A 23,218-nucleotide genomic window follows, 5' to 3' on the forward strand; every position below is an offset into this window, starting at 1 on the left:
ATTCGCGGACCGCCGTCCTATCCTTGTCATTCCCTGACCGCCGTCCTACTCTGTGTGTACTGTGCGTCCTACTCTACTGTGGTGCTATAGAGAGGAGAGTGGTCAGCGGGATCACACGAGGCTCCTGCCTAGGGCTTGCAACCCTAGTATCGGTCGTGGAGTGGCCTACACAGCAGAGCTGATTGGAACCTGCCAGCTACAGGCTGGATTGTGGTTGAAGGCCTCCACGATGGTGCACCCAGTGGGACTGTGATTTGGCTGGCCTGTGGGCAGGGTAGATTCGCCAAGAGAATCGGAGGATTCATCATGGGCCAAAGAAGAGAACCAGGGCTACTCATCGTGAGCACCGTGGAGCATCCTATGTCTTCAGAGGAAGACAATTCTGTACATTAGAGTGTATTTATAACCCTGTGTGACTGTGTTATATTTATTTATGGTGGTGGTGAAATAATATATTTAAATTAGTGCATTTGTATCCCTTCCCCTTTAATTTACTTGCGTTACGGAATGCACCCCTTGAAAGCCACTACTAACTTGGGGCCGGATTCCCAAATTCTAATAACACCAGAAAAGAACCCAGTTGCGACCCAATAGGGCCGTAACATAATTGGCATCCCCAGCGGGATCCGACCCCTTGTCAAGTATGTTTGACAGGGGTGGTGACGTAGCACAATCCCCTGTAAATAATTCCCCCTGTGTGTAACTATTAGGATGTTATACGTCCTGTGTGGTGCTCGGTGTGGTTCAGTGCAATATTGTAGTGTGCGGTGCTCGTTGTGATTATGTGCAATATTGCGTAGTGCGGTGCCTGGTGTGATTACATACTATATTGTAGCGTGCGGTGCCCGGTGTAATTACGTGCAATATTGGCAAGTGCGGTGTTAGGTGCGATAAAGTGCAATATTGACGTAGTACAGTGCTCGGTGCGTTAAGTGCTAAAGTGAAGCGGTGTGTTAAGTGCTAGTGTTCCATCTAAGTGACAATGGCAGAAAAAGCGACCATCGACGATCTGAACGATATTTAGGCCTTTCTGAACAGGGAGGACTGTCTTGCCAGATTAAAATATCTGGGAAAACAGGAACTCATATTAGTAAGTGCCTATCTGGAGATAAAGATACGTGCCAGTGATTCCCATGTGGAGATCTTGTCCAAGGTTAACTGGCATTTGAAGGCCGAGGAGAAACAGGAAAGCAAGGCACAAAGTACAAAAGAAAGTGAAGAAGTAGCTTCCACTGAAAAGGAAGATAAGGGCAGTGACATTGAAAGAGATGTAGATGAGCTGAATATAAGCTTGTTAACTGTCAAAATGCGTGCTTTGGAAATAAATCGTGAGACAGAATGGAAGAAATTAGAATTAGAACGAGAATTAAAAGACAAAGAAATGGAGATGAAAGATAAAGAATTGGAGATGAGGCGTTTAGAATTAGAAGAAAGGAAAGAAGAGCGAGAAAGAGAAGAAAGAAGAGAAGAGCGAGAAAGAGAAGAAAAAGAAAAGGAGAGACAACATGAGCTAGAAGTATTGCGATTAGGTGGTCAGAGGCAAACAACAGGAACAAGTATTTTCGATTCGGTAAGGAACATCAAAATGGTCCCGAAGTTCAACGAGAAGGAAGTTTCGAAGTTCTTCGCGGCCTTTGAGAAAGTCGCAGCCTCTTTGGAGTGGCCAAAGGAGAATTGGGCCATCATGATACAGTCCGTCTTGACTGGGAAGGCCCAAATCGCCTAATCCACGTTGTCCCTTGATGACTCCGGCGATTACGACAAGGTAAAGAAGGTAGTGCTCATGGCTTACCAATTGGTACCTGAGGCTTACAGGCAGAAGTTCAGGAACCTGAAAAAGACCTCAGAGCACACGTTCACCGAATTCGCCACAATCAAGGAACGGCTTTTCCAAGAATGGTGTGCCTCTCGGAAGGTGGAGACCAAAGAAGACCTCGAGCAGCTCATACTGTTAGAGGACTTCAAAGACTGTTTGTCTGGAGATCTGAAGACGTACCTAGAAGAGCAGCAGGTGGAGACCTTGGGTGCAGCAGCCACCATGGCTGAGGAGTACATCTTGACACATAGGTCTTCCACTAGGTATGTCCTGAGGAATTACCCACGTCTGTTTGGCAAGCCTCGTCAGGAAGAGGAGAGACCCGTCCAACAAAGTGCGGTGAAGACGCCCCCAAGTAGCCCTCGAAGGACCAGTCCTAGCAGTCCGAAACACCGGAGTCCGAGGAGGAATATGGTGTGTTGGACTTGTGGGCAGAAAGGGCATGTAGCTGCTATGTGCCGAAGCAGAAGAAGTAGCGGCCCACGTAGGGAGGTGATGTTGATGAGCTGTGTGACACCACCAGAGGGAACCCCGTCCCTGATGACTAGTCAGGAAGAACCAGTATTGTTTGCTTCTCACACTTCAAGCGGGTATGTATCGAGTGATCATACTGGTAAATCAGTTGTAGTGCTCAGAGATAGTGGAGCAGCCCACTCCCTGATCGTGAGAAACTCGTTACCCGAGAGAGTGAGTGTGGATGGGAGACAAAAGATTGTCCTGGTCGGGTTTCCTAGGACGCGGTATGTTGCCCCATTAGTACCGGTACATCTTGACTCGCCTTACTTCAGCGGCACATGTGCGTTGGCAGCAGTTGATGCCTTGCCTATAGCTGGGATTGACGTGATACTAGCCAACGACTTGGTGACAGATTGGAGCAACAATCATCCCAAGGTTGTGGATGAGTCAGCCGGAACAGCAAGGTCCAAGGTAACAGCTGGAAATGGTAATACCCAAGTACAGACAGACACGGAATTAGTTAACCTGTTTAATTCTCCCTCTCACCCACAGATCGACAACATTCTAGCAGAGTCTCCTGATTCTTCTCCCGACAAGAAGCATGAGGTTATGGTGGCAGAAGCGACTGAGCAAGAAGAGAGGCCTCGTGTACAAACACCCATGGATACTCCAGAGTCTGGAGTGAAGGCACTTGAGTACTTGCAGTATGGCAAGGTACAGCGTTCATTGAACCGGCCAGAGATTCCCCAGACGTCGGAGGTATGTGTGAAGGTTCTAGTGCCCTCTTCGGTCCAAACCAGGCTAATGGATATAGCTGGCTATGGACATTACAGGCTCATGAAACTTGTCCCTAAGTTAACCAAATGTTTCCTAGCGGTATTTTTTATTATTATGTGTGTTCTCAGTAAGGACCAGTGGACGACACGACAGATGATGGCTCCCTTGAACATCGTGAAGAGATCCCAGGGATTAGAGACGTGCACTGTGAGTGTTGCAGTCAAAGAAGGGACCTGGAAGGTGATGGTAGATACAGGAGGTATGAGATGTGATATTATGAGTGACTGTTTCTGACAGGTTGACACCCCCTGCGTGATTGCCGAGCTTGGATTCAGCGTTATGCAGAACGTTGGTCGACCTAACGGTGGCAGAGCGAACAACATCTTCGATGTACGAACAGCCCTATTGGGACTAGGTGTGGACCTAGTAGAGGCATATGCTGTAAGTACTGACTTACCCACTGTCGCTGTCACTCTAAATTATCGGACCCCTGTATTCCAGGTTTCCGTCTACCTGAAGGACTACCGGACCGGTACCAGAAATGCCGTCTGTGACCAGCCATCATCGGTGCCACGACACTGGGAAGTGTCGAGTCACCCCAGATCGAGTCTATACCAATCCTTACTCGAGACACGTAAGACAATTATGCTCCTGCTTGACATCTCAGTGAAGGTGTGGAAAATCACATCAGACAGGTCATTGCCTTCCATCGGCAAGTTTCCTTTGTGTTTCCCATTAGGACAAATCTGTGGACAAGACATCCCCGCCACTCCAGTTTGTAATGTATGTGAGTCCGTTTGGAAGAGTACCTATGTACTAATTTGGTTTGTTTTTTCTTTTATAGAAACCCGAACCAAATTCTTTTTGGTGGATAGGTGTTACAGACCCGAGTCCAGCGTCCGAGCACGGAGCAGTGACGACATCGCCATCTGTGAGTCAGCTCCCGAAACCCCCTCCAAATGGACGACGCCATCTAGTGAGGACGAGATATACCGGCTACAGGGGCTGGTTTTCCGTCTTAATCAGCTCGTGACATAGCCGCTGCTGACCTCTGGTGAGGTGGTACTTAGACAGCAATGCCATCTATGGAGTGGATAGGTGGACGTTTGTGTCTAAGACTGTAAGTGAGGTGCCCTAGAGTGTCCCTAGTATTAATGACGTGTCTGATTACAGAGTCGACCTGGGACTGCTGTATTGGACGATGAAGCAGTCTACCCAAGGCAGCCAAAGTCTCTCCACGTGTTTGCTGAAGAAGCTGTGAATTGCTCACGGACGAACACTGCTGAGAGTGTTAGCCTGCCTGTGTCGTGGCAGAGTTGAGGAATCGTCGTACCCGGGGGTTGGCTGGTGGAAGAGACTAGCCACTGTGGTGCTATAGAGAGGAGAGTGATCAGCGGAATCACACGAGGCTCCTGCCTAGGGCTCGCAGCCCTAGTATCGGTCGTGGAGTGGCCTACACAGCGGTGCTGATCGGAACCTGCCAGCTACAGGCTGGATTGTGATTGAAGGCCTCCACGATGGTGCACCCAGTGGGACTGTGATTTGGCTGGTTTGTGGCCTGTGTAGATTCGCCAAGAGAATCGGATTATTCATCGTGGGCCAAAGAAGAGAACCAGGGCTACTCATCGTGAGCACCGTGGAGCATCCTATGTTTTCAGAGGAAAACAATTCTGTACATTAGAGTGTATTTATAACCCCGTGTGACTGTGTTATATTTATTTATGGTGGTGGTGAAATAATATATTTAAATTAGTGCATTTGTATCCCTTCCCCTTTAATTTCCTTGCATTACGGAATGCACTGTTACAGCCCTATTGGGTCGTAACTGGGTTCTTTCTCTGATGTTATTAGAGTTTGGGTATCCGGCCCCAAGTTAGTAGTGGCTTTCAAGGGGTGTGTTCCGTAACGCAAGTAAATTAAAGGGGAAGGGATAAAACTGCACTAAATTAAATATATTATTATTCCACCACCATAAATAAATATATAAACAGTCACACGCGGTTACTATGACTACACTTATGTACACAGAATGGTCTTCCTCTGAAGACTCAGGACGTTTCACGGTGCTCAAGACAAGTAGCCCTGGTTTACCTCCTTGTGGCCTCACGATGAATCCTTCGATTCCCTAAGCGAGTCTACCCTGGCCCCAGGCCAGCCAAATCACAGTTCCACTGGGTGCACCGTCGTGGAGGCCTTCAACCACAAATCCAGCCTGTAGCGGGCAGGTTCCAATCAGCTCTGCTGCGTAGGCCACTCCACGACCGATACTAGGGTTGTGAGCCCTAGGCAGGAGCCTTCGTGTGATTCCGCTGATCACTCTCCTCTCTCAACAACACCCCAGTGGCTAGTCTTCTCCACCAGTCAGCCCAGGGTACGACAATTCCTGGTTCTGCCACCTCACAGGCAGGCTAACACAACAGTGTTCATCCGGGGGGTGACTCACAGCTGCTGCAGCAAATACGTGGAGATACTATGGCTGCCTTGGGTAGACTGCCCATCGTCCAATCCAGCAGTCCCAGGTCACCTCTGTAATCAGACATGTCATCAGTACTAGTTACACTCTAGGGCACCTCACTTACCGGCTTAGACACAAACGTCCACCTATCCACTCCATAGATGGCGTTGCTGTCTAAGCACCACCTCACCAGAGGTCACAAGCGGCTACGTTACTAGCTGATCAAGACGGGAAAACCAGCCCCTGTGGCCGGTATATCTCGTCCTCACTAGATGGCGTCGTCCATTTGGAGGGGGTTTCGGGAACCGACTCACAGATGGCGTGGTCGTCACCGCTCCGTACTATGACGCTGGGCTCGGGTCCGTAACACCTCTCCACCAAAAAGAATTTGGTTTGGGTTTCTATAAAAGAAAAGACAAACCAAATTAGTACGTGGATACAACTCCACACAGACTCACGTACACTATAAACTGGAGTGGCGAGGCTGTCTTGTCCACAGAACTGTCCTAATGAAAAACTCAGGCACAAAGGGAACTTGAAGATGGAAGGCAATGACCTGCCTGAAGTGATCTTCCACACCTCCACTGAGATGTCAAGCAGGGGCATAATCTCACGTGTCCCGAGTAAGGATTGGTATTGACTCGACCTGGGGTGAATCGACACTTCCCTGTGTCGTGGCACCGATGATGGCTGGTCACAGACGGCATTTCTGGTACCGGTCCAGTAGTCCTTCAGGGAGACGGGAACCTGGAATACAGGAGTTGGATTATTTAGAGTGACAGCGACCGTTAAATCAGTACTCACAGCATACGCCTCTACTAGGCCCACACCTAGTCCCATCAGGGCTGTTCGTACATCGAAGATGGCATTCGCTCTGCCACCGTCAGGTCGACCAACATTCCGTATAACGCTGCGTCTAGGCTCAGCAATCACGCGGGGTTGTCAACCTGTCGGAAACAGTCACTCATAATATCACCTCTCGTACCTCCTGTATCTACCATCACCTTCCAGGTCCCTCCTTTGACTGCAACACTCACAGTGCACGTCTCTAATCCCTGGGATCTCTTCGCGATGTTCATGGGAGCTATCATCTGTCGGGTCGTCTACTGGTCTTTACTGAGAACACACATGAGAACAAAAAATACCGCTAGGAAACATTTGGTTAACTTAGGGCCAAGTTTCATGGGCTTGAAATGTCCATAGCCAGCTATATCCATTAGCCTGGTTTGGACTGAAGAGGGCACTAGAACCTTCACATATACCTCACATACCTCCGACGTCTGGGGGATCTCTGGCCAGTTCAATGAACGTTGTACCTTGCCATACTGCAAGTACTCGGGTGCCTTCACTCCAGACTCTGGGGTATCCGTGGGTGTTTGTACTGGCCTCTCTTCTCGCTCAGTCGCTTCTGCCTCCTTAACCTCGTGTTCCTCGTCGGGAGAAGAATCGGGAGACTCCGCTATAAAGCTGTTGATCTATGGGTGAGAGGAAGGATTAAACATATTTAATTCCGGGTCTGTCCGTACCTGGATGTTACCACTGCCTGCTGTTACCTCAGACCTTGCTGTTCCGGCTAGCTCGTCCACAACCTTGAGATGTTTGTAGTCCCAACCTGTCACCAAGTCGTTGGCTAGTATCACGTCAATCCCAGCTATAGGGAGGGTATCGACTACTGCCAACGCACATGTGCCGTTGAAGTAAGGCGAGTCGAGATGTACCGGCACTAAGGGGGCGACATACTGCGTCCTAGGAACCCCAATCAGGACAACCTTTTGGCTCCCGTCCACACTCATTCCCTCGGGTAACGAGTTTTTCACGATCAGGGACTGGGCTGCTCCACTATCTCTGAGCACTACAACTGATCTACCAGTATGATCACTCGATACATACCCGTTTGAAGTGTGAGGGGCAAACAATACTGGTTCTTTCTGTCTAGTCCTGGACTGGCTTCCTACTGGTGGTGTCACACAGCTCATCAACATCACCTCCTTACGTGGGCCGCTACCTCTTCTGCCTCGGCACATAGCAGCTACATGCCCCTTCTGCCCACAAGTCCAGCACACCATATTCCTCCTCGGACTCCGGTGTTTCGGACTGCTAGGACTGGTCCTTCGAGGGCTACTTGGGGGCATCTTCACAGCGCTTTGTGGGACGGGTCTCTCTTCGTCATGACGAGGTTTATCAAACCGGCGTGGGTAATTTCTCGGGACATACTTAGCGGAAGGCCTATGCGTTAGGATGTATTCCTCAGCCATGGTGGCTGCCGCACGTATGGTCTCTACCTGCTGTTCCTCTAAGTACGTCTTCAGATCTCCAGACAGAAAGTCTTTGAAGTCCTCTAACAGTATGAGCTGCTCGAGGTCTTCTTTGGTTTCTACCTTCCAAGAGTCACACCATTCTTGGAAAAGCCGCTCCTTGATGGTCGCGAATTCGGTGAAAGTGTGCTCTGAGGTCTTTTTCAGGTTCCTGAACTTCTGCCTGTAAGCCTCAGGTACCAATTGGTACACCATGAGCACTACCTTCTTCACCTTGTCGTAATCGCCAGAGTCATCAAGGGACAACGTGGATTAGGCGATTTGGGCCTTCCCAGTCAAGACGGACTGTATCATGATGGCCCAATTCTCCTTTGGCCACTCCATAGAGGCTGCGACTTTCTCGAAGGCCGCGAAGAACTTCGAAACTTCCTTCTCGTTGAACTTCGGGACCATTTTGATATTCCTTACCGGATCGAAAATACTTGTTTCCGTTGTTTGACTCCGACCACCTAATCGCAATACTTCTAGCTCATCTTGTCTCTCTTTTTCCTCTCTGTCTCGTCGTTCTTGCCTGTCTCGCTCTTATCTTTCTCTTTCTCTATCTAGTTCTAAACGCCTTATCTCTAATTCTTTTTCTAATCTCTCTCTTTCCATTTCTTGTCTCTTTCTTTCCATATCTAATTTCTTATCTTCTCTCTCTCTCTCGCTTTCTCTTCTCTCTCTCTAGCGATTTCTAGCTTTTTCCATTCTATTTCACGGTGGATCTCTAGTTCACGCATTTTCACATTAAGTAAACTTATATTTAGTTCACTCTCATCACTTTCGACATCACTACCCTTTCCTTCCTTTTCAGTGGAAGCTATCTCCTCACCTTCCTTTATACTAGGTGCCTCGCCTTCCTGTTTCTCCTTGGCCTTCAAATGCCGGTGAACCTTGGACAGGATCTCCACACGGGAATCACTGGCACGTATCTTGATCTCTAGGTAGGCACTCACCAGTACAAGTTCCTGTTTCCCCAGATATTTTAATCTGGCAAGACAGTACTCCTTGTTCAGAAAGGCCTGAACGTCGTCCAGCTCATCGATGGTCGCTTTTTCTGCCATTGTCACAGATGGAACTCTAGTACTTAACACACCGCTTTCACTTTAGCACTTAACGCACCTAGCACTGTTCTACGTCAATATTGCACTTTATCGCACCTAGTGCCTCACTTGCCAATATTGCACGTAATTACACCGAGCACCGCACTACACAATTTTGCACTTAATCACAGCGAGCACCTTTACTCTACAATATTGCACTGAATCACTCCGAGCACCGCACAGGACGTATAACATCCTAATAGTCACACACAGGGGGAATTATTTACAGGGATTACGCCACTTCACCACCCCTGTCAAACATACTTGACAAAGGGTCGGATCCCACTGGGAATGCCAATTATGTTACGGCCCTATTGGGTCGCAACTGGGTTCTTTCTCTGATGTTATTAGAGTTTGGGTATCCGGCCCCAAGTTAGTAGTGGCTTTCAAGGGGTGTGTTCCGTAACGCAAGTAAATTAAAGGGGAAGGGATAAAACTGCACTAAATTAAATATATTATTATTCCACCACCATAAATAAATATATAAACAGTCACACGCGGTTACTATGACTACACTTATGTACACAGAATGGTCTTCCTCTGAAGACTCAGGAAGTTTCACAGTGCTTAAGACGAGTAGCCCTGGTTTTCTTCCTTGTGGCCGCACGATGAATCCTTCGATTCCCTAAGCGAGTCTACCCTGGCCACAGGCCAGCCAAATCACAGTCCCACTGGGTGCACCGTCGTGGAGGCCTTCAACCACAAATCCAGCCTGTAGCTGGCAGGTTCCAATCAGCTCTGCTGCGTAGGCCACTCCACGACCGATACTAGGGTTGCGAGCCCTAGGCAGGAGCCTTCATGTGATTCCGCTGATCACTCTCTTCTCTCAACAACACCCCAGTGGCTAGTCTTCTCCACCAATCAGCCCCGGGTACGACAATTCCTGGTTCTGCCACCTCACAGGCAGGCTAACACAACAGTATTCATCCGAGGTGTGACTCACAGCTGCTGCAGCAAACACGTTGAGATACTATGGCTGCCTTGGGTAGACTGCCCATCGTCCAATCCAGCAGTCCCAGGTCACCTCTGTAATCAGACACGTCATCAGTACTAGTTACACTCTAGGGCACCTCACTTACCGGCTTAGACACAAACGTCCACTATCCACTCCATAGATGGCGTTGCTGTCTAAGTGCCACCTCACCAGAGGTCAGCAGCGGCTACGTTACTAGTGGATTAAGACGGGAAACCAGCCCCTGTGGCCGGTATATCTCGTCCTCACTAGATGGCGTCGTCCATTTGGAGTGGGTTTCGGGAGCCGACTCACAGATGGCGTTGTCGTCACCGCTCCGTGCTACGATGCTGGGTTCGGGTCCATATCACGCACCCCTTGAAAGCCACTACTAACTTGGGGCCGGATTATGAAATTCTAATAACACCAGAAAAGAACCCAGTTGCGACCCAATAGGGCCGTAACAAAAACCCGTGAACACAGTCTTAGCACCATCACTACAGTCTCATAACCCGTAACTACAGTCTCATAACCCGTCACTACAGTCTCATAACCCGTCACTACAGTCTCATAACCCGTCACTACAGTCTCATAACCCGTCACTACAGTCTCATCACCCTGTCACTACAGTCTCCTAACCCGACACTACAGTCTCATAACCCGTCACTAGAGTCTCAAAACCCCATCAATACAGCCTCATAAACCGTCACTACAGTCTCATAACCCCGCCACTACAGTCTCATAACCCCGTCACAACAGTCTCATAACCCCGCCACTACAGTCTCATAACCCGTCACTACAGTCTCATAACCCCGTCACTACAGTCTCATAACTCCGCAACAACAGTCTCATAACCCGTCACTACAGTCTCATAAACCGTCACTACATTTTCATAACCCATCACTACAGTCTCCTAACCCGTCACTACAGTCTCATAACTCGTCACTACAGTCTCATAACCCCTTCACTACAGTCTCATAACCCCGCCACTACAGTCTCATAGCCCGTTAACAGTCTCATAACCCGTCACTACAGTAAAATAACCCGTCACTACAGTCTTAGCACCATCAATAGTCTCATAACCCGTCACTACAGTCTCATAACACCGTCACTAGAGTCACATACCTGGTCATTACAGTCTCATAACCCGTCACTACAGTCTCATAAACCCGTCATAACAGTCTCATTACCCTTCATTACAGTCTCATAACCTATCATTACAGTGTCATAACCCATCACTTCAGTCTCATAACCCATCACTACTGTCTCATAACCCCGTACCTTGAAGCTCATAACCCGTCACTACAGTCTCATAAACCCGTCATGACAGTCTCATTACCCTTCATTATAGTCTCATAACTCGTCACTACAAATAACCCGTCACAACAGTCTCATAACCCCGTACCTTGAAGCTCATAACCCGTCACTACAGTCTCATAACCCGTTACTACAGTCTCATAACCCCCCACTACAGTCTCATAACCCCGCCACTACAGGCTCATAACCCCGCCACTACAGTCTCATAACCCGTCACTACAGTCTCATAACCCCGTCACTACAGTCTCATAACCCTTCAATACAGTCTCATAACCCCGCCACTACAGTCTCATAACCCCGTCACTACAGTCTCATAACCCCGCCACTACAGTCTCATAACCCGTCACTACAGTCTCATAACCCCGTCACTACAGTCTCATAACCCGTCACTACAGTCTCATAACACGACACTACAGTCTCATAACCCGTTACTACAGTCTCATAACCCGTCACTACAGTTTCATAACTCGTCACTACAGTCTAATGACCCGTCACTACAGTTTAATAACCCGTCACTACAGTCTCATAACCCTTCACTACAGTCTCATAACCCGTCACTACAGTCTCATAACCTTTCACTACAGTCTCATAACCCGTCACTACAGTCTCATAACACGACACTACAGTCTCACAACCCGACACTACAGTCTCATAACCTTTCACTACAGTCTCATAACCCGTCACTACAGTCTCATAACACGACACTACAGTCTCATAACCCGTCACTACAGTCTCATAACACGACACTAGAGTCACATACCTGGTCATTACAGTCTCATAACCCGTCACTACAGTCTCATAAACCCGTCATAACAGTCTCATTACCCTTCATTACAGTCTCATAACCTATCATTACAGTGTCATAACCCATCACTTCAGTCTCATAACCCATCACTACTGTCTCATAACCCCGTACCTTGAAGCTCATAACCCGTCACTACAGTCTCATAAACCCGTCATGACAGTCTCATTACCCTTCATTACAGTCTCATAACTCGTCACTACAAATAACCCGTCACAACAGTCTCATAACCCCGTACCTTGAAGCTCATAACCCGTCACTACAGTCTCATAACCCGTCACTACAGTCTCATAACCCCCCACTACAGTCTCATAACCCCGCCACTACAGGCTCATAACCCCGCCACTACAGTCTCATAACCCGTCACTACAGTCTCATAACCCCGTCACTACAGTCTCATAACCCTTCAATACAGTCTCATAACCCCGCCACTACAGTCTCATAACCCCGTCACTAAAGTCTCATAACCCCGCCACTACAGTCTCATAACCCGTCACTACAGTCTCATAACCCCGTCACTACAGTCTCATAACCCGTCACTACAGTCTCATAACACGACACTACAGTCTCATAACCCGTTACTACAGTCTCATAACCCGTCACTACAGTTTCATAACTCGTCACTACAGTCTAATGACCCGTCACTACAGTTTAATAACCCGTCACTACAGTCTCATAACCCTTCACTACAGTCTCATAACCCGTCACTACAGTCTCATAACCTTTCACTACAGTCTCATAACCCGTCACTACAGTCTCATAACACGACACTACAGTCTCACAACCCGACACTACAGTCTCATAACCTTTCACTACAGTCTCATAACCCGTCACTACAGTCTCATAACACGACACTACAGTCTCATAACCCGTCACTACAGTCTCATAACACGACACTACAGTCTCATAACACGACACTACAGTCTCATAACCCGTCACTACAGTCTCATAACCCGTCACTACAGTCTCATAACCCGTCACTACAGTCTCATGACCCACCACTACAGTCTCATATCCCTGTCACTAAAGTCTCATAACCCGTCACTACAGTCTCATAACCCGTCACTACCGTTTAATAATCCGTCACTACAGTCTCATAACCCGTCACTACAGTCTCATAACCCTTCACTAGTCTCATAACCCGTCACTACAGTCTCATAACCCGTCAATACAGTCTCATAACCCCGCCACTTCAGTCTCATAACAACGTCACTACAGTCTCATAACCCCGTCACTACAGTCTCATAACCCGTCACTACAGTCTCATAACCCCGTCACTACAGTCACATAACCCGTCACTACAGTCTCATAACCCGTCACTACAGTCTCATAACACGACACTACAGTCTCATAATCCGTCACTACAGTCACATCACCCCGTCACTACAGTCTTATAACCCGTCACTACAGTCTCATACCCCACCACTACAGTCTCATAACCCCGTCACTACAGTCTCATAACCCCTTCACTACAGTCTCATAACCCCGCCGCCACCACAGTCTCATAACCCGTTACTAGTCTCATAACCCGTCACTACAGTTTAATAATGCGTCACTACAGTCTTAGTACCATCAGTAGTCTCATAACCCGTCACTACAGTCTCATAACCCGTCACTACAGTCTCATAACCCGTCACTACAGTCTGATAACCCCGCCACTACAGTCTCATTACCCCGTCACAACAGTCTCATAACACCGCCACTACAGTCTCATAACCCGTCACTACAGTCTCATAACCCCTTCACTACAGTCTCATAACTCCGCCACTACAGTCTCGTAACCCGACACTACAGTCTCATAACCCGTCACTACAGTCTCATAACCCGTCACTACAGTCTCATAACCTGTCACTACATTCTCATAACCCGTCACTACAGTCTCATAACCGGTCACTACAGTCTCATAACCCGTCACTACAGTCTCATAACTTCGTCACTACATTGTTCCCAGATCTAGACAATCATGGGACAATATACATGGGAGATTTTAATGCTAGACATATTACGCTGGGAGACAGTACTAACAACGATAATGGATGCAAATTTATCAAATATGTTTATGACAACAGATTAACCGTGTATACTACGGATACCCAAACTCATTTATTGGGAGGCAGACTTGATTATGTAATGGGTAGAAACCTTGTGCAAGATAGGATGGAATGTTCGTTGGTAAATCACTTAGTTAGTGATCACTATGCAGTTTCTGCTTCCTATGGGGTACAGTGTGATGTACCTAATAGGCATCAGAGACGGACAATGAATATTCCATATGGCTTGCATGACCACTTTATTAATTGTATATCAAAATGGTATCAAGATTACACAATAACGAATGTACAAGCCTTCTCCAGAGATCTCGTTGATACGATTACTACCTACTACGACACATGGGTGTGTTGGGGAACAGGTCGTAAGCCTAGCAGAAGTGGGCAACACCTGCCACCACCCAAGTGGGTCCTTGACCCCGTATTTGTTAAAGAACATGAACGAGTAAAGCAACTTGGAGATACGTACAAACGAACCAAAGCACAAGGTGACCTGCATGCATTTCTAGTTGCAAATAGAGAGGTGAGAGACATGAGCAACGTTATACGTAATAAACATTGGGAAGAGTTCCTACAAAGTATAAATGAGCAAACAACACTTGTTGAAGTTTGGGAAAAGATACGGAAAATCTCTAGAAGCAGCCCAACCAAACCGCTGCACCACAGCCCACTAGAACAAGCAAACATCCTCCTTGATCAATGGGCAATAACATCAAGCTACACCTCACTCCCAATTAACATACAGCACAAACTTGATGACACACGCCCCAACAGACAACGAACCATCAATCTTGCCTGTACAGCTATCGACGTGTCGGACCTTAATGATGTAACTGAATGGGAATTAAATCATGCACTAAAGATGGGAAAATCAACTGCTCCTGGAGAGGATGGTATTACTTACAGTCTACTGAGATTAGTCTCACACGTACCAGGTAATCCACTATTAGTGTTGTACAGAATGAGTTTACGTGAAGGAGTATTACCTGATGCTTGGACAAAGAGTGTCATTGTTCCTATCCCCAAACCACACTCAGATAATTATAGACCCATATCTTTAACATCGTGTGTTTGTAAAGTGCTTGAACGTATTGTTCTTAACCGACTCATGTATCGTATACAGGGGCACCTGTCACCCCAACTGTTTGGATTTATGCCTGGGCTCAGTACACAACACTGTTTTGCTGAGTACTTCGCACATATTGAAGCTTCCCCCCAAACAGTCTTCATCGACCTAGCAGCAGCTTTTGATACAGCAAACAGAGGAATCATACTGGAGCAGCTTGCCGAGCTGGGAATACAAGGAAAATTACTGAAATGGATAAAGGGCTATTTGTCTAATCGAACAGCATATGTTTTGTTTAATGGTGTTAAAAGCACAGAGAGCAAACACTTTGAACTGGGAACTCCACAAGGAGGGGTCCTCAGTCCCTTATTGTTCAACGTTCTGATGCATAAACTTATTAAAGATCTTCCAACTAATAATGAAGACACTGTCATTTGCTATGCTGATGATATATGTTTACAGGCTGCCACCGAGCCTAGAATGCAAGTTCTGCTCGACGCTTTTGCTACTAGAGCTGAGGAATGTGGCCTCCTTATCTCTGTACAGAAAACTCGTGCCCTCATTCCATGTGGTATTCCACCACCCAATTATCATATAGATGGGCGAGCACTTGAGAACTGCGAGTCTTACAGATACCTTGGTGTCCCCATTAACGACCCTGGGTACCTTTCTTCTCTCAAGAGGAGACTTTGGGAGAGATTAAAGCCCTTGCGGGTCCTTGTTGGTGTCAATCATGGGCTTAACGTGAGACTTGCTAGAATGTTTTATGTATCATTTATACGCTCTGTGATTGACTACAATGCTCTACATCTCACACTGTATACTGACAAAGAGCTGAAATCTCTTGAAACCTTGCAAAATGAAGCTATGCGTCTCATCCTTGGGGCTCCAAAGTCCACGAGAATAGTTAACATGAGAGCAGAGTTAAAATTACCTACCATAAGTGAGAGAATCTTGTCTATTAGCACAGTTTTCGGCGTGAAGGCATTGAGTAGATCTAGACAACACATGAAGTTTCAAGCTAAACTTTCTAATATGCTACACTCACCTGAGGTCTATAGAAGAAGAACGAAATCTGATTATGTATATTGGTTCTACAAGGTAGCCAACTCCATCAAAATATTAAATATGTACCCAACTCGACTAATGATTAATCAGCCAATTACTCCATGGGATAACTGGGATCTATCAGTTGATTTTGTAAATGCGCCCAAGAAAGATAGTGTGCACACTACATTATTAAAACAGTTAACACTGAAAAGCATCACTGAAAGTACTCAGAGTATGGGTAACGATGTTTATCAGTGCTATACCGACGGCTCTGTAGAAGAAGGTGGACGATGTACCGGATGTGCATGTAACATATTTGAACAATCTTCTCTCGTACATACAGCAATGAAGCGCGTCAATGACTGGGCAAGTACAACTCAAACCGAACTTGCAGGCATATACCTTGCCACTGAATTTTTAAAAGACAAAGGCAGTGGACTTATATACTGTGACTCGCAGAGTGCACTCCTGGCATTGAACGCACATAGTAGTGACACCCAGAAAATAGTCAGTGATATTCGAATGAATGTTTTAGCTGCCAAAGAAAACAGATTTGAGATTAAATTCCTATGGATACCATCACATGTTGGCATCTCAAGGCATGACACTGTTGATATGCTTGCTAAGTCAGCTTGCAGAAAACCAGTGGTAGAAATTGATATGGGTGTTTCATTAGCAGTGACAAAGAGAATACTTAAACAAATATCTAATGAAAATCTCACCGACCTAACAAATTCTCAAAGACCTGAAAGTTGTAGCATTAAATATTATGATAGATATCGTGAGGAGACATTCACATATGGGACTAATAGAACAAGAACCCGGCAATGTGATGTTATAGTGGCCAGAATACGCCTGGGATATAGACGTATCTGGCAGCTTTCTCAAAACCCAAATGTCGAGTACACAATGTGTCAACTTTGTGAAAGAGAAAACATGCACTCTCTTGAACATTATATTGTAGAATGTCCCATACTGACTGACTTTCGCCCTCCTGGGCTAAGGTATGCTGAACTCTGTAGTTACTATATGAGTACTGGAACACTTGATGATATATTGGACTTGTATCCAAAATTGATCATGTAATGTATCAATCATACAATGTATGTATGTGATGTAACTATATAACCTGAGCTTGTAAAAGCACCTTCATCACCTTCAGTGATTAAGTGCTTAATTGCACACTAGTTTCTTTATCAGCTACCTCACCCTGTCAGGGTAAATGAGACAAATGTATGTGAATGCATGTATGTGTGTATATATGTATGTGTATGTGTGTGTGTGTATGTATATGTATGGGTATAAAGCATATATGGAAGCTGATCAGAATTACATTTCACCTTTGTGAATGTACATTAATGACACTATGTAAAAGACACATCTAATACTTTATGTAGGGCGTACGTAAATCTGTGTATCTTTGTATTTACGTATGTAGGTTAGCTTAGCATTTTAAAAGCACCGAATCACCTTCTGTGGTTGAGTGTTCAATAAACCATTGAACTGTATGTTTAACACTTCTCTAACCCTGTCCATGGAGGACAGAATAAAATGTATATATGCTGGTTAGCATTGTAAATGTGTGGCCACGTCTGTGGTAGAAAAAAAAAAAAAAAAAACTACAGTGTCATAACCCGTCACTACAGTCTCATAACCCTTCACTACAGTCTCATAACCCGTCACTACAGTCTCATAAAACGAAACTACAGTCTCATAAACCCATCACTACAGTCTCATAACCCCGCTCCTACAGTCATATAACCCATCACTACAGTCTCATAACCCCGTCACTACAGTCTCATAACCCCGCTCCTACAGTCTCATAACCCGTCACTACAGTCTCATAACCCATCACTACAGTCTCATAACCCCACCACTACAGTCTCATTACCCCGTCACAACAGTCTCATAACACCGCCACTTCAGTCTCATAACCCGTCACTCCAGTCTCATAACCCATCACTACATTCTCATAACCCGTCACTACAGTCTCATAACCCGTCACTACAGTCTCATAACTCCGTCACTACAGTGTCATAACCCGTCACTACAGTGTCATAACCCTTCACTACAGACTCATAACCCGTCACTACAATCTCATAACCCGTCACTACAGTCTCATAACCCCGTCACTACAGTCACATAACCCGTCACTACAGTCTCATAACCCGTCACTACAGTCTCATCACCCCGTCACTACAGTCTCATAACACACCACTACAATCTCATAACCCCGTCACTAAAGTTTCATAACCCCGCTACTACAGTTTCACAACCCGTCACTACAGTCTCAAAACTCTTCACTACAGTCTCATAACCCAGCCACTACAGCTCATAATACCGTCACTACAGTCTCATAACCCGTTACTAGTCTCATAACCCGTCACTACAGTCTCATAACCCGTCACTACAGTTTAATAATCCGTCACTACAGTCTTAGCCCCATCAGTAGTCTCATAACCCGTCACAACTGTCTCATAACCCCGTCACTACAGTCTCAAAACCCGTCACTACAGTCTCATAACCCGCAACTACAGTCTCATTACCCCGTCAAAACAGTCTCATAACCCCGCCATTACAGTCTCATTCCCCCGTCAAAACAGTCTCATAACCCGTCACTACAGTCTCATAACCCGTCACTACAGTCTCATAACCCGTCACTACAGTCTCATAACCCGTCACTAAATTCTCATAACCCGTCACTACAGTCTCATAACCGGTCACTACAGTCTCATAACCCCGTCACTACAGTCTCATAACCCCGTCACTACAGTCTCATAACTGGTCACTACAGTCTCATAACCCGTCACTACAGTCTCATAAACCCGTCATTACAGTCTCATTACCCGTCATTACAGTCTCATAACCTATCACTACAATCTCATAACCCGTCACTACAGTATCATAACCCGTCACTACTGTCTCATAACTCGTCACTACAGTCAAATAACCCGTCACTACAGTCTCATATCCCCGTCGTTTGAAGCTCATAACCCGTCACTACAGTCTCATAACCCGTCACTACAGTCTCATAACTCCGCCACTACAGGCTCATAACCCCGCCACTACAGTCTCATAACCCGTCACTACAGTCTCATAAACCCGTCACTACAGTCTCATAACCCCGATACTACAGTCTCATAACCCGTTACTACAGTCTCATAACCCGTCACTACAGTTTCATAACCCGTCACAAAAGTCTCTTAAACCATCACTACATTCTCATAACCCTTCACTACAGTCTAATGACCCGTCACTACAGTTTAGTAACCCGTCACTACAGTCTCATAACCCGTCACTACAGTCTCATAACTCCGTCACTACAGTCTCATAAGCCGTCACTATAGTTGTTACGGCCCTCTCGGGACGCAACGGGGTTCTCACTCTGATGTTGTTAGAGGAAGATATATGTATCCGTTCCCAAGCCAGTAGTGGCTATCAAGGGATGAGATCCGTGACGCAAGTAACTTAAAAGGGAGTAGGGAAAGAAAGTTAAGAACTTAATATTATAATGTTCACCATCACCATTTAAATATATAAAATTAAAACGTACACAAGGGGGAGGGGTATTAACACTTTACAAAGGGGATCATGCACAATCTAGTCTTCTGCTGAAGACTCTTGATCAAGAAACTAGGTGCTGAGTCCGCGGTGCTTTCTTCTTCGTGGCCTCAAGACGTGTCTTCTGAGAATGCCGAGCCTACCCTGGCCACAGGTCAGCCAAAACACAGGTCCACTGGGGGCACCGTCGTGGAGGCCGTCAACCACACGTCCAGCAGGTCGGCTGGCAGGTACTGAGCCACCAAGGCTGGTACGGCCACTCCACGAACGATAAAAGGGGTACGCCCTAGACAGGAGTCTCGTGTGATATCACAAATCACCCTCCTGTCCTCAATACCCCAGTGGATTATCGTCTCCAACAGTCGGTCCCGGGTAAATCCTTTCACTGCCACTCCACTGGCAGGCTAACACACCACAGTGTTCTTCCGGGGGGACGACGTCACAACAGCTGCAGCAAACTTCACAGTATCGAGACTGGCTGCCTCGGGTAGACTCACTCGACTTCCATCACAGTGGTCCCAGGTCGGCTCTGTAAGCAGACACGTCATCAATAACAGGGACACTAAAACCCCACTCACGGGCTCGGGCACAAACACCTGACGTATCCAGCCCATAGATGGCGCTGTCGTCGGAGCACCACCTCACCAGAGGTCAGGAGCGGCGGTGTTGAGCGCGGAACCAGACTGGAAACTGGTCCTTGAGGCCAGTACACGCTGTCCTCACCAGGTGTCGTCGTCCGTTTGGCGGGGGTTTCGGGAGCTGACCCACAGATGGCGTGTTTGTCACTGCTCCAGGCTCGGACGCTGGATCCGGGTTCGTAACACCTTCCCACCAAAAAGAATTTGGTTTGGGGTTCTATAAAAAGAAACACAAACCAAATTAGTACGACGACACAACTCCAAATGGACACACATGCTTTATAATCTGGGATGGCGAGGCTGTCTCGTCTACTGAATTGTACTAAAGAAAATCCCTGGCACAAAGGGACCTTGAAAATGGCAGGCGATGACCTGCCTGACATAATCTTCCACACCTCCTCTGCGATGGCAAACAGGGACATCATCTCACACCTCTCGAGTAAGGATTGGTTTCGACACGATTTGGGGTGACTCGACACTTCCTTATGTCGTGGCACCGATGATGGCTGACCACAGACGGCATTTCTGGTGCCGGTCCGATGGTCCTTCAGGGAGACAGGAACCTGGAATACAGGGGTCTGATAATTCAGAGTGATAGCGACAGGGGATAAGTCGATACTTACTGCATACGCCTCTACTAGGCTTACACCTAGTTTCCACAGGGCTGCTTGCACGTCGCAGATGGCATTCGCTCTGTCACCGTCAGGTCGACCAACGTTCCGTATAACACTGTGTTGAGGCTCAGCAATCACGCGGGGGGTGCCAACCTGTCGGAAACAGTCACTCATATTATCACATGTCGTACCTCCTGTATCAACCATCACCTTCCAGGTCCCTTCTTCAACTGCAACATCTGCAGTACAAATCTCCAATCCCTGGGACCTCTTCACGATGTTCACGGGAGCCACCATCCTTCGGGTCGTCCACTGATCCTTACTGAGAACACATAGAATACATAGGAGAATAAAACAAAATATCGCTAAGAAACATGAGGCCAATTGAGGGATAAGCTTCCCGAGCCAGTCATGTCCATAGCCGGCAACATCCACACGCCTGGCTTGGACCGAAGAGGGCACTAGACCTTTTGAACACACCGCACCTACCTCTGACGTCTGGGGAATCTCTGGCTGGTTCACTACACCCTGTAACTTGCCATACCGCAAGCACACATCCGCCTTCGCTCCAGACTCGTTGGTATCCGTGGGTGCCCGCACACAAGGCCTCTCTTCTTGCTCAGGTACCTCTGCCTTCTTAACTTCATGTTCCTCGTCGAGAGAATCAGGAGACTTTGCTAGAATATCGTCGATCTGCGGGTGAGAGGACAAATTAAACACACTCCAATCAGGGTCTATCTTTACCTGGACATTACCATTGCCTGTTGTCACCTCCGACCTTGCTGTTTCGGCTGACTCGTCCACGACTTTGGGAAGATTGATGCTCCAATCGGTCACCAAGTCGTTGGCTAGTACCACGTCAATCCCAGCCACAGGGAGGGTATCGACTACTGCCAACGCACATGTGCCGCTGAAATAAGGCGAGTCGAGATGTACTGGCACTAAGGGGGCGATGTACTGCGTCCTTGGAAACCCAACCAGGACAACCTCTTGTCTCCCGTCCACACTTACTCCCTCGGGTACCGAGCTCTTCATGATCAGGGACTGGGCTGCTCCACTATCTCTGAGCACTACTACAGATCTACAAGTATGATCACTCGATACATACCCGCCTGAAGTGTGAGGGGAAAACAATCTGGGTTCTTCCTGCGTCGTCGTCGACTGGCTTCCTGCTGGTGATGTTCCACAGCTCATCAACATCACCTCCCTTCGTGCGCTGCCACCTCTTCTGCCTCGGCACCTAGCAGCTATGTGCCCTTTCTGCCCACAAGTCCAGCACACCATATTCCTCCTTGGACTACGGTGTTTCGGACTACTAGGACTTGTTCTTCGGGGGCTACTTGGGGGCGTCTTCTTAGCACTTTGTGGGACGGGTCTTTCTTCTTCTTCGTCGTGAGGTCTGTCAAACCGGCGCTGGTAATTCCTCAGGACGTACTTAGCAGACGGCCTATGAGTCAGGATATACTCTTCAGCCATGGTGGCTGCTGCACTCAAGGTCTCTACCTGCTGTTCCTCTAAGTACGTCTTGAGGTCTCCAGACAAACAATCCTTGAAGTCCTCGAGCAGAATCAACTGCTCGAGGTCTTCCCTGGTCTCCACCTTCCGAGAGGCGCACCATTCCTGGAAAAGTCGCTCCTTGATTGTAGCGAATTCGGTGAAAGTGTGCTCTGAGGTCTTCTTCAGGTTTCTGAACTTTTGCCTATAAGCCTCAGGTACCAATTGGTACGCCATGAGCACAACCTTCTTCACCTTGTCATAATCGCTGGAGTCGTCAAGGGATAACGTAGAGTAGGCGATTTCGGCCTTCCCAGTCAAGACTGACTGTATCATGATGGCCCAATTCTCCCTTGGCCACTCCAAAGAGGCAGCGACTTTCTCGAAGGCTGCAAAGAATTTTGACACTTCCTTCTCATGGAATTTGGGGACCATTTTGATGTTGCGTACCGGATCGAAGCTACTGGTGTCCGTTGTTTGCCTCCGACCACCGCCTAATCGCAAAACTTCTAGTTCATGTTGTCTCTCTCTTTCCTCCCTTTCTCGCTCTCGTTCTTCTCTCTCTCGTTCTCGTTCTTCTCTCTCTCGTCTCTCTTCTCTTTCTCGTTCTTCTCTCTCTCGTTTCTCTTCTCTTTCTCGTTCTTCTCTCTCTCTTGTTCTCGTTCTTCTCTCTCCCGTCTCTCTTCTCTTTCTCGTTCTTCTTTTTCTCTTTCTCGTTCTAATTCTAAACGCCTCATCGCCAATTCTTTTTCTTTCATCTCCATTTCTTTATCTT

This window comes from Procambarus clarkii, chromosome 34, assembly GCF_040958095.1.
Source record: "Procambarus clarkii isolate CNS0578487 chromosome 34, FALCON_Pclarkii_2.0, whole genome shotgun sequence".
Classification (NCBI taxonomy): Eukaryota; Metazoa; Arthropoda; class Malacostraca; order Decapoda; family Cambaridae; genus Procambarus; species Procambarus clarkii.